The sequence below is a fragment of the Scleropages formosus genome, chromosome 5 (genome assembly GCF_900964775.1).
Source record: "Scleropages formosus chromosome 5, fSclFor1.1, whole genome shotgun sequence".
In the NCBI taxonomy this organism is placed as follows: Eukaryota; Metazoa; Chordata; class Actinopteri; order Osteoglossiformes; family Osteoglossidae; genus Scleropages; species Scleropages formosus.
The window spans coordinates 929,747-942,213 of record NC_041810.1 but is presented as its reverse complement, the minus strand read 5'-3'; the positions used below and the strand labels follow the sequence as shown (position 1 = coordinate 942,213).

Here is a 12,467-nt window from a genome sequence, read left to right as displayed (position 1 = left end):
TGAGAGTAGCTCTCAGCAGGAAGACGATCATATTTTCCCTTCATTAAAGATATATTAAGACAGAAGCAAAGGGCACAGCATGTGTACACACTCAGCGCTGAGGATTAGCTTTTCTGAACCGAGTTATTAAAACCAGCTTTGGGTCGCTATCGTTAGACTTCACCAGGCAACGACACATTAGGCGATAACGTCCAACCGGACAACGGCATTCACGCTGTACATAACTATTCCGATCGCAAAACGATGTTTTAAAACATCTATCAGATGCCACATTGTTATAACCACGATAAAATGCAACTAAAGAGCAAGCCAAGGCTTTCTGATCCTAAGCCCCGTAAGGGCACACCTACACTGTCGAATTCAAGAACAGATCCTGATTGAGCGTCCATTTGGACTCTGTCTCGAGTCATCCATTCGGTCCGGCTCGCCTCTTCAGGTCTGCATGGCAACGGACTGCAAACATCTCCGACTGGCATGCAAACCCTTAAGAGGGCATTCTGGGAAATGCCCCATTCTCCCCATCTCATTGCCCTGTAAATGGACACAGAGGGCTGGGTACAAACTGTGGCGAGAAACACACACGCGCTCGCAGACACAGGCTGGAACAGGCACGCTCCAGGAAACTGAACCTCCTCCAGGTGTCGGAGGCTGGGGGTGTCGTAACACGAAGAGTCAGCGATTCAGAAGTGCCGTCAGAAGTTAATGAGAAGCCAGGGGCCCTTTATCCACGTTTGTCCAGGGTTCGACTCAGTCCCATGGCGCGCCCTCCGCATGCCTCTTCCGAAGTGAAATTATAGTTCATCGTCTCGCAGTAAATGATTTTAAAACTGCCACCGGCACCTCAAAAAAAACAAGTTTGCCAAGAACGATTTTAAAATCATCATCATCATCACGTGAAAGTTTACATTTAAGTTATAAACCGAGCAACACCGTTCAACAGTAACCTCAAAACATAGTTTCTTGAAATTTCTGCACTCCTACTGTATTACATATTGTGTGGAAAAAAGTAAACAATTCCTAAACATAATCAAACAAACAAATCACTTCACAGTAATTAAGAAGATCCTCACATCTAGCGCCGAACCTTCGCCAGAAATCCTGGTAGTTTATTCATTTCCACCAAGACATAAATAGCACAACTTGTGAAATATGATTTCCTCTTGGCAAGCTCTCATTCTTGTGTTGTGTGTTAGTTTTCCGTTGCTTAGCAGGCAGACTTATAAGAAGCAGCTTACGCATCTTGCATAGCTTATTGGATCACACTTCTTTACGCCATTCATAGGGCCAGACTTTCCGTGTTTAGTAATTCGGTCATGAGATCAATTACTTTGCAGTCGTATATTCCATATTCGGGCCACATATTCCTCAGTCATTTTCTTAAAATATATATGTATATACATACACATACATACTGTATATTTCAACTTAAACAATGCAGTTAGTCTACGCACAAAATGTATTAGCTGTATTACATCTAGAAACTATGAACTGATACAACAGGCAGCGAGTGAAGTGTCAAAAGGAGGGCTGAGTAAGGTGCGCTGCCACAAACACAATGTGGTAGTCAATGATTACCTTGTTTTAACATTTTTTATATTCTTAAATTAAACACAGTACATTAATTTCTTATCTCAGCTATGTTATTTTATTTCTTATCAGTCCAACCTTTTTTCCCCAACAATTTAATGCGTCTGCATTACTATGGTACCATGGCACGGGTACTCTCTGTGTTCAGGACACGGAGGAGAGACTCATGAGACTAGAGAAACGCATTTAACTGTCATTGTGAACCAAAGTGCTTGAATAGTTATTTGGCCAGATGCTCCTTTATTTTTACTCAAGTTAATTCCAGATTAGGAATTTTTCTTCAGTATTTTTTTTTTTTTTTTTTTTTTTTTTTTAAAGTGACAGTACTTTCACTTGAGGACTTTGTTAAACTACTCTACCGACCTCTTGTCAACGGGTCACAAAGTCCGATTTTGTCATTCAAAAAAATATACAAGCTGGCAACGTGGCACAAAGGCAATGACCTTAAGCATTTAGGGGCAGCAGGTGGCGTAGTGGCTAGACCTGCTGCCTTGAACTTGGACCCTGGTTGGATTCCACCTCCTGCTGTAGTACCCTTGATCATGGCACTTACCCTGAATTGAAACAGTGAAAATTACCCTGCTTTATAAATGGGTAAATCACTGAGTGGTAGCTTAATAGTCCCATTGGAGAAGATTGACAATTAAGTAATAATAACTTATAGACTGTATAGCAACCAGAGAGCACGTCAGTAAGAGAAGAAAACCAGCAAAGTCTTTAAAGGCAGAGCCGCGAGCAGAGGCCAGTTTGCCCTGGATCCCACAACATGCGGTACTGCCACGGCCCATCGGAGATTAAAGAAGTCTTTTCTTCTCGTCCTTCTCCGCAGCTTAATTAGCGAGGACAGCATTTCGTCTGCGCCGAGAGTAAGAGCCGAGCAGGGCTGCTTTCACCCCTCCTACCCCTGCAGGAGAAGAAAGAGGATTTGCAAGGGGATTTGCTTCTGCAGGCCCGCACGGGTTTGTCATAAGCTCCCCTTGGGTGGAAAAAAAAGCGGAAGTGCCAGAGTCTGAGCTTCTGCGGTCCGACAGCACCAACGGCACCGAACAGCCACCCATGACCCACAACAATCCGCTACACTCATATGGCTACTGGGCCTCAAGACTGTAACACAAAGTTTCACTTGATTTCAACCAAAATCATTACATATTTATTATATAAATAAAACAGTAACATTTATTTTAGTCCCTGTGAACCTGTGGAAACCAAAAATCCGGACTCTAGGCATTGCAAAATGAGCCACAGCGAATGGATTATTTACCACGCCAGTAACAGAGTCCACGTGTTTCCAGTCGAAAAACTCATTCTGTTACAAGGGGGGGGGGAGCGGTTAAGGAACAACAGGGTGCATCATTAATAAGTGACTTCATTAGGAACCTCAAGGGAGGCGAAAGCCCATCAGACCTGCAGATAAATGATGTGCTGAAGTGATGCAGATTCAGATTTTCCCGAGACAGTTTCACTTAAGCCTAACATTTTACATATATACATCTACATTTATTTATTTAGCAGACGCTTTTCTCCAAAATGACTTCCAATGAGCTCTATGTAGTGTTATGAGCCCACACACCTTATTCACCATGGTGGCTTACACTGCTAGATACACTACTTACACTGGGTCACTCATCCATATATCAGTCGAACACACTCTCTCTGTGACACTCACACACTATGGGTGAACATCAACAGCATGTCTTTAGACTGTGGGAGGAAACCAGAGCATCCAGAGGAAACCCACGCAGACACGGGGAGAACATGCAAACTCCACACAGACAGAGGTGATCAAACCCACGTTCTCTTGCACCACCCAGGCGCTGGGAGACAGCAGCACTACTTGCTGTGCCTAACATAATGCGTTTTTCCCCTTCACTGACATCGGTCTACCGTTTCCCAGTTTGGGTTTGAACCCAGAGCCACAATTCCTAAAAGCAAAGTAATTTTACATTTTTTTTTTGTTAAAAAAAAAATTGTACTGGTAAACTATGTGAATTAAACACTAAAATAAAATAAAATTGTACACTGCAAGATGTCCTTCGTGACTATTCTTAGTCTGTCAGCTGAGATTAGAAGATATACAAGAAGTAATTACTGTGACACTCTTTCTTTCTCTCTCTCTCTCTCTCTATATATATATATATATATATATATATAGATATATATATATATATATATATATATATATATATATATATATATATAAATAAAATTACATTTTAAGTTCTCAATCATTATCGTAATGAAACTCCCTATGAATAATCACACCCTAAAGCAGGGTTGCGGCAATCCAGAGCCTTTCTCAGAAACACAGGGCACTAGGCTAGTGAGGCTACACCCCAGACAGGATGTCAGACCATCGCAGGGTAGTTACTCACACACACACTCATTCATTCATTCAGACATGTTCGCCAATTCCTTTCTTTATGTGTGCAAAGGAGCTTTCTCAGTGAGCTTTTAAGAAGCCTAGTAATCTCTTCGACCGAAACCTCACCGAAAACAGAAATCGCGCGCTCCGTCTGCCACTTGGTTTTGTCAGTTTCTCTTTCCGTACAGGTTTATTTTGAGATTGCATTAGCTTTGAAGTCACTTGTGGAAACACTCGGAGCAGTGAGAGAGAGACACACACACACACACACACACACACACACACACACACTGACCTTTGTTAAGGTCAGGCTACAGGCTCCACGGATCCCGGTTAACTTGTCTTGGTCAAAGGGTTTATGATCAATCTGCGCGGGGTCCGTCATCTGACCCTGTGCACAACTTTCTGCTCAGCACAGCAGGCGAAGCCACGCGAGTGCTGAATCCGGGAGACGGACCCAAAGCCTTCGTGTCTTCTGACTAAATGTCCGGAGTAAAAAACGAGCGAAAAAAGCCTTAAAAACCATATATTCAAAACCGAATGGTCACCGGGGCCCAACGCGGCAAAAACCGGAAGCAGAGCTTAGAAAGGAGTCAATACGGAAGAGTAAACAAGTTTTAAGAGAGCCAGCAGGCGTGGGCTTCAAGCTGCCACAAAAGGTTAGGTTTACACAGCAGCAGCAGCAGCGGCACCAACACGATGGAGAATAAGGCCTTGCAATAACACAGCAGTCGCCTTTCCTCATTTCTTATCGACCTCCCCTGAAAGACATCGGAAGAGAAAAGGGAAAGGGACAAAGCGCCGCAGCCGTTACTAGCCTTACTTCCAAAGGAGCCTCTGTAGGAGCTTCTAGAACTTTCCGTGACTATAATTTCTGTTTCAGTAATATTCAAACAACTCATCTTATGATTCACCTTGTACACCCAACTCCGATATAAGGGGGTTCAATACAAAAAAAAAACACGACAACTGCAACTGCTCGAGTATTTACTCTGTTTTTAAACAGCCGTACGATTCAGTACAAGAGGGCATTTTTCCCGTTACATCGTCATTTTACTTCCACAACTGGTGTAAAAAGAGCTGATGTAAGAACCCCCGTGACCACTGCTGTGTTATTTTAGCCTGTTGCAGGTTTTTAAGTTCGGTTCCGATGAAATGCAGTTGCTGTGCAGCTTTCGGGCCGCCTTTACACTGGTACACAAGAGTTTAATGAGGGGAAAAACAGAAAAAGTGCAGGCAAAAATGTGATTAATAAAAGAAAGCCTCTTGTACAGATATTATTTTTAGAAAAAAAAAAAAAAAGTCACTCTAAAGGCAATGCAGTTGCTGTGTAGCTTCCAGTGTGTCTGCAAACTGGTATAAACTGTTTAAAATGAGTTAAAGGGAGTATGTAGAAAACACAAATAAAGCATATTGCACTCCACACCTGCTACAGAAAAGGTAGTTTTAAATATCAGTGTGCTTATGATACAAAAGTGGAAAACAGAACACTCGCTAGTAAATCACCTTTCAAAAAGACACTTGCACACTTTCCACCTCTGTGAACCTAACCAGTTAGAGGTCCAAGAGAAAGCTGACATTGCCAATTTCTATGTTGCCCCGACATCACGATGCACAGCTGGCTTTGTGAATGAGCGCAGCCACGTGGCTGTTGGGGGGGGAGGTGACCTGTGGTGATCAGGATTTGTTTCCAGCGTCACTCTAAGAACAGCATGCTTACGCCACTAATTAAGCGCTCATTAGGAGGCTGAAGGCCAGCGGACACCAAAACGCGGTAACACTGGTGTTAAATAAACGCTGAGCGAGTGACCGGGAGAGAGTCCTCCACGAACATCCTCCAGGGGGTTTCGCCATTCCGCATGCGGCCCCTCACCATGGCAACCAAAACAATGACTGACAGCCACATGATCACCCATTGTAAACACAAAAAAAAAAAAAAAAAAAAAAAAAACACCTTCTGGACACCTGAAGCTATTGAACCTTTTAAAACTGCTTTGAATAGGTAATAAGAGGGAAGACAAAGTTAATTTGGCAGGACTATATTTCCAAGGCAGCACTAAAATTATAGCATTTATAAAAAAACATATGTAATTGCTCCTATGTTCTTTAACACTACAAATATTCCAACTGCTACATTTTGACTCACCCAACCTTATGAAGAGTAAAATTAGAGAGATTTATTTCCTTTTCATCCCTTCAAATATACCAAATAATCCAAATATCATCTAGTAACTGACAAAATTGTGGTTGCATGGCAAAATCTAAGTATTGTGGAGAGAAATGAATGAGGGCAGAACAAAAACTTCTAGAAATTTTTATTTTGATTTTGGCAATAAATCTGGGAAATACTATAGAGTTACAGTGAGGCATGCAGTGTGGTGGAGGCATTCAAACTCTAGTTGCGGGAGACTGTCTTCATAGAACGCAAACAAAATATGTGAAAGAGTTCTCTTCCGGGTTGAATCTCGGGTATGAATAAAACAAGGAGAACGAAGCATCCACAACATTTGCAACATAGCTGAACTCCACCTGTAGACATTTGACACTAACTTTGAGTAAGTCTTTTATAAAATTTCAAAAAGGCTGCAATTCTCATTAAACGGTGGGGAAAAGTGGTTTCGTATTACCGCGAAGAGCACAAACGACAAGTCCTAGTAGGTACTTCATACTTACAATATTTTTAATTATAAACATGTAGCAGTACACATTAAGCACATTCTGAAAATCAATTAATGACAAAATGTATTAGACTGATAATCTAAAAGCTCCAAGTGAAGATGCAATTATAACAATGTCACAATGCCATCTGTATTTACAACATAACACTATTTATGTAGGAAATACCATACTGTTATTGACCCAGAGCAGGCCAACATAAAGCATATAGTGCCAAAAAAATACTGCTGATATAACAGAAGTGATGTGTTTATTACTCACTGAAGCCTAAGTTATCACAATGATCAATGATAAGTCAGCAGCTCCTTTGTGCCTAGCAAAGAGGAATGAACCTATCAGTACCAACTAGGTGTGAATAATAGTGTTGTTGGTGATGCGGGCCAGTTAAATATAATTAAATGTATAAGAAAAATTGCGGGTTAATTCGAAAACCTATTTTATGAGCAAGGAAGTCAGATAAGCATTAATACAATTTCAAGCGAAACCAACCACACCCAGTAGCAACAGGTGTGTCATTTACAATTATTTATTTAGCAGATGCTTTCCTCCAAAGCAACTTCCAATGAACTCTATGTAGGGTTATCAGCCCACACACCTTATTCACTGCAGTGACTTACATTGCTAGATACGCTACTTACAATGGGTCACTCATCCATACAACAGTGAAACGCACTCTCTGTGAGACTCGCACACTATGGGGGAACCTGAACAACATGTCTTTGGACTGTGGGAGGAAACCAGAGCACCCAGAGGAAACCCATGCAGACACAGGGAGAACATACAAACTCCACACAGCCTGAGCGGGGATCGAACCCATGTTCTCTCACACCACACGGGTGCTGTGAGACAGCAGCGCTACTTGCTGCGCCACTGTGCCACCCAGATATAGACATATCTAGAATTATAGAGAGAAAATAAATATAAAATATAGATATAAATAGAATTTGTAGATTGTGTACTTGGTTCTCGGGCAGAGGCAGCGACCTGGGCAGCATTAAGACCCCAGAAAGCAGGGTTCACCCTCAAAAAGAGACAGTTTGACACCAAATATGAGACAGGGCCCCTTTAACAGATACTCCGTGAACCAGAGACGGTACAAAAAGAACCAAAACTGGGCCAGCGTATCAGTTGCAAGTCCAGCCTTTCCCCTCAAACTCCCATCATGACTTCCCCCAAAGTCTTCAGAGCAGCTGCCGAAAAAGTTGTCCATAATTGGTAGCACCCAGAGGAAACCCACGCAGACACGGGGAGAACATGCAAACTCCATACAGACTGAGCAGGGATCGAACCCATGTTCCCTCACACCAGTCAGGCGCTGTTAGACAGCAGCGCTACTCACTGTGCCACCGTACCGTCCCCATGTCTTTGTGGGTTTCCTCCGGGTGCTCTGGTTTCCTCCCACAGTCCAAAGACATACTGTTCAGGTTCCCCATAGTGTGTGAGTGTGTTTCACTGATGTATGGATGAGTGACCCATTGTAAGTAGTGTATCTAGCAGTGTAAGTCACCGCAGTGAATAAGGTGTGTGGGCTGATAACACTACATAGTATCCGTTGTCAGTCGCTTTGGACAAAAGCATCTGCTAAGTGAATGAATGTAAATGTAATGAGGAGAACGTGGAAACTCCACACAGACTAAGCAGGGTTCGAACCCATGTTCCCTCACACCAGCCAGGTGCTGTTAGACAGCAGCGCTACTCACTGTGCCACCATGCAGCCCCAAAATTCCACAGAACACAGGTGTGTATTATATGAAATATGAATATTTGGCAGCTTCAACTGGAATGATACAAATGCTTCTTTGTTAAGCTTATCGTTAAGTCTTAAGTTCGTCCCAAAATCAGATACAGAATCATTGTTGACAGAAACTTGTGTTACATCACCAACCTTTATCGCTAAATATTCAAATGTAGTTTAAATATTTTACATGAAATGAATGAAATTAAAATTTAACTTAGGAAAAAATAAGGTAATTCTGCAACCCTTACATTTCTTAGGCACCACTGAAGTCTGTTAAAGCCATATTCAAAGGTTAAAGTGCATCCCAACAGAATGGGCTAAATCTCATCTTATCTCAGCTCTTAAAAGAATTAAACATTTAGATTTCATTGCAACTGCTGTTGAACAAGCCACATCAGACATTACGCTGAACTATATACCAGCTGAAAATACACACACACACACACACACACACACACACACACACACACACACACACACACACACACACACACACACACACGCGTCTGAACCGCTTGTCCCTTTCAGAGTTGCGGGGAACCGGAGCCTACCCAGCAACACAGGGCGTAAGGCTGGAGGGGGAGGGGACACACCAGGACGGGACGCCAGTCTATCGCAAGGCACCCCAAACGGGACTCTAACCCCAGACCCACCGGAGAGCAGGACCTGGTCCAACCCACTGCGCCACCGTGCCCTCTACCGGCTGAAAATAGCTTGTCTTAAGAATTAAAAGTTTATTATTAGCCACTGCAAGTTGTCAGGAATCTTAGAGTTGCACAGTGGTGCAGCAGGTAGTGCCGCTTGCTCAGGAGTACTGCGGCGTCGAATATAGCTTAGGGTGGGCTGAGTTTGCAGGTCTTCCCCATGTTTGCGATGTGAAGATGTGTGTTGAAACGCAATGGTAAACCCCTTTCCTACCTTCACCTCCTACCTCGTCAAAGTCGCCTTACCTGAACAACCCCTGTCCTCGACAACAAAGATATATCTAAGTTACATTAACTCTATTTTGTGAAACCTGGGAGAGAAAAATGCTTTGATGTTTAGATTAATTGATTAGCCCGCTTAAAGCTATTTTAAACCCTACTTAATTCCTAAAAGGATCAGAACTCAGTAATCACCAGTTAATTAAAAATGTATTAATTCATGCAAAGCAAAAAAAAAAAAAAGTTAAGTGCTATAAAATCAGTTCAACAGGAATAATAAGTGATTCCTCACTAAGTTTAACAGTTATGTTCCCATTTCTCTCAATAATTACATTTCGGAACATAGAAAACTAAAGTCTGATGTTTCTCAAGGCTCAGGACTTCGCTCTGTGCTCTCTAATGTGCACCAGTGCCCACCTGGCCACACACTAGTATCACAATGCGTGAGATTTTTTGATTGATAATGCTCAAATCTACATGAATTTTAAAAAAACCTTATATTGAAGGAGTTGTCTGAGCCCTATCAAAGTGAGCTCCTGCTTCTTGCCTCCTGCACTAGATTTCATTCATGCAAAGCAAAGGCTGGATCTACATTTCAATTTCAGACCAGCACTACAATTTGACCCTGATCTCACTTTTGATCCTTGTGTGTATAACACCTTCATAATATTGTTACTAGCGCATTGTTAGTAGTGTTATTACTAACACAATAAATGCTACCTTTGCTAGATCTCAGAATGCGGGCATTTTATTAAAGAGCCTAAAATAGGACAGCAGAAAAACACTGATCATTAAGAGAAATCTGATTTTTGACCAGTGCCAGAAATTAACCGACTAAAAGTCTACGGTGTTTTTTTTTTTTTTTTTTTTTTTTTTTAAATCTGTGGCTGCTGTAGTAATTTTTCTCATGAACTTTCAGTCCTCGTGATTTCGAAGGCCAGGGTTCGGCAGCAACGAAGATGCTGAGGACATTTCTTCATAAAATGAGGACATTTATATCCTTTATGCCCCTCTGGGAAATTATCATCTCATCTTGTATGAAGAAAAGGTCAGTATATTTAGTAACACAGGTCACCCTCCAGAGGGATCTTTTGCAGTCATGTTTCAGCCCTTCTTCCTGCAATATTTAGCCAGCAGGACAGACTAAGGACAAACTTGGTCCCAACTGTACAAGCGGAACATAACGGTACTGAGAACGCTTTAATTCCCATAATAAAAGCAGTAAAGCAGAGTAACGTACTGGTGTAAGATGGTCCCATCAAACATGAGAGAGCGTAAGGTGATAGAGCACACCTGAGCAGGTAGTTCCGTTAAGAGAGGAAGCAGAGGCAGGTACGTTTCTAATGAGGAAGGGATGAATTAAGGTGCGACTCGGGGACAGGTTGAAAGCCGAGATAAGCCCTGTCCTCACTTGAGTACCTCCGGTGGAATGCGATACCGAGTATGTGCAGGCACTCTTCCTCACTTAGGAAAACTCCTCTCAGGTTTAACCGGCTCACACTTTCACCAGGCGAGAGTTTAAAAAATAAAAAATAAAAATTCATGGCTCGACTTGAACGCAACAGTATTCTTAACTGTAAAAAAAAAAAAAAAAAAAAAAAAAAAATTCCATTCGATACAGAGCATGGTTGTATTAAACACATTAATAATTGCTTTTGTATTTTCAAATAGATCTTCTCGCATAACCGTGTACCGCTTTCCCTTTAAAGTACAACAATAAGGACTGAAATCAAATTCCCGCAAGTGACATCACACATGTTTAGTCTCATTGCTAAGCACCTCACACAACAAAATATACTTTCCACAGACTATCCTGGCAGAGAACACCTCCATGCATGTTTCAGCATTTTTTGGTTTACTGATAAATGCCCAAACCGTTGGGTGTATTCGGATTGTCTGACCAGACACCAGAGAACAGGATCCTTGGGTTATGAACACTTGAGTTACAAATTTTTATAAATATTAAAAAAAATTTAAAAAAAGCCATATCTTTGAAAAGTATGTATTTTCTTCATTATTTTCAAAAAAAGTTATGGAGTAAACATCACCTGTACTTCAATGACCAGCCCTCAGTTGACGGTAAAGAGCACCCAAACACAGCGTGGGACGACCTTGATTAACTCGCTTCCACAAAGTTTACGGTTCATGTCCACTGTTGATTATTAATAAGATGATAATGAATGTTACGCATATTTATGGGATAATCAATCAACAGTTGGCATTAAATAGAAGTTTGTGGAGATTACTTTTTTCCCTTCTCTGTCATTTTAGTTTTACTGGAGCAAAACGTTAAAAGTCTTGCAGCATATTTTTTAATTTTAGTAATATTCCAGAAAGGGGGGGGGGGTGCGGTGGTGCAGTGGGTTGGACCGGGTCCTGCTTTCCAGTGGGTCTGGGGTTCGAGTCCCGCTTGGGGTGCCTTGCGACGGACTGGCGTCCCGTCCTGGGTCTGTCCCCTCCCCCTCCGACCTTACGCCCTGTGTTGCTGCATTAGGCTCCGGTTCCCCGCGACCCTGTATGGGACAAGCGGTTCAGAATATTCCAGAAAAATCCTCCTCGAGGGGTAAGTCGAAGTATGTCTATTATGATTTCATTGATTGCACATGTTGTACAGTAAAGTGAAAGTGACCAGATGCCGACAAAGTCTGTTTTAAGTTAATAAGAGACAAAAGCAGTCCCGAAGTCTACGGTCCCATACGCCGTTTCTCATCTTACCCGCTGCGTTTCCAGGACTGGCTCTAGAACACACCGACGCAGCAGAGAACAAGCAGTTGATGTCAACGGAGTACAAAAGCCTAACAGTAAATTTTTATTTCATTATAGGTTTATACGTTTTACGGAAAGTAACCCGCGAATAAATCAGAGCTATTAAACTTTTATTGACTGTAATTTACTTCATTTACAAACTTGATTTACAAGATTTCTAGTCCCAAATGTGTCTTAGATTGAGGAGCCCATACACCAGCACAGCCAGCAGGCAAAAATTCATCTTTGCTTTTCAAGAGTCCACTTGAACATTTGTCTTCGCTCGGTCTTGTCGAGCTCTTCGCGCTGCCGCTTGTCTCCTCTAATAAGGACGCCGGACAAAGAGAACGGCGGGGAACGCGCTCCAGAGTTGTCCGCACAAAGCCCCGAGCACTTACGTTTTATTAATGTATCCTGACACCCTTTAAATACTGGC

At 42.1% G+C, this 12,467-nt stretch overlaps 1 pseudogene; it reads right to left on the bottom strand.

Annotated features, from left to right (window-relative positions):
- The window catches only part of LOC114910572 (epidermal growth factor receptor kinase substrate 8-like), a 35,230-nt pseudogene that overhangs the window by 22,292 nt on the left and 471 nt on the right, over positions 1-12,467 (bottom strand).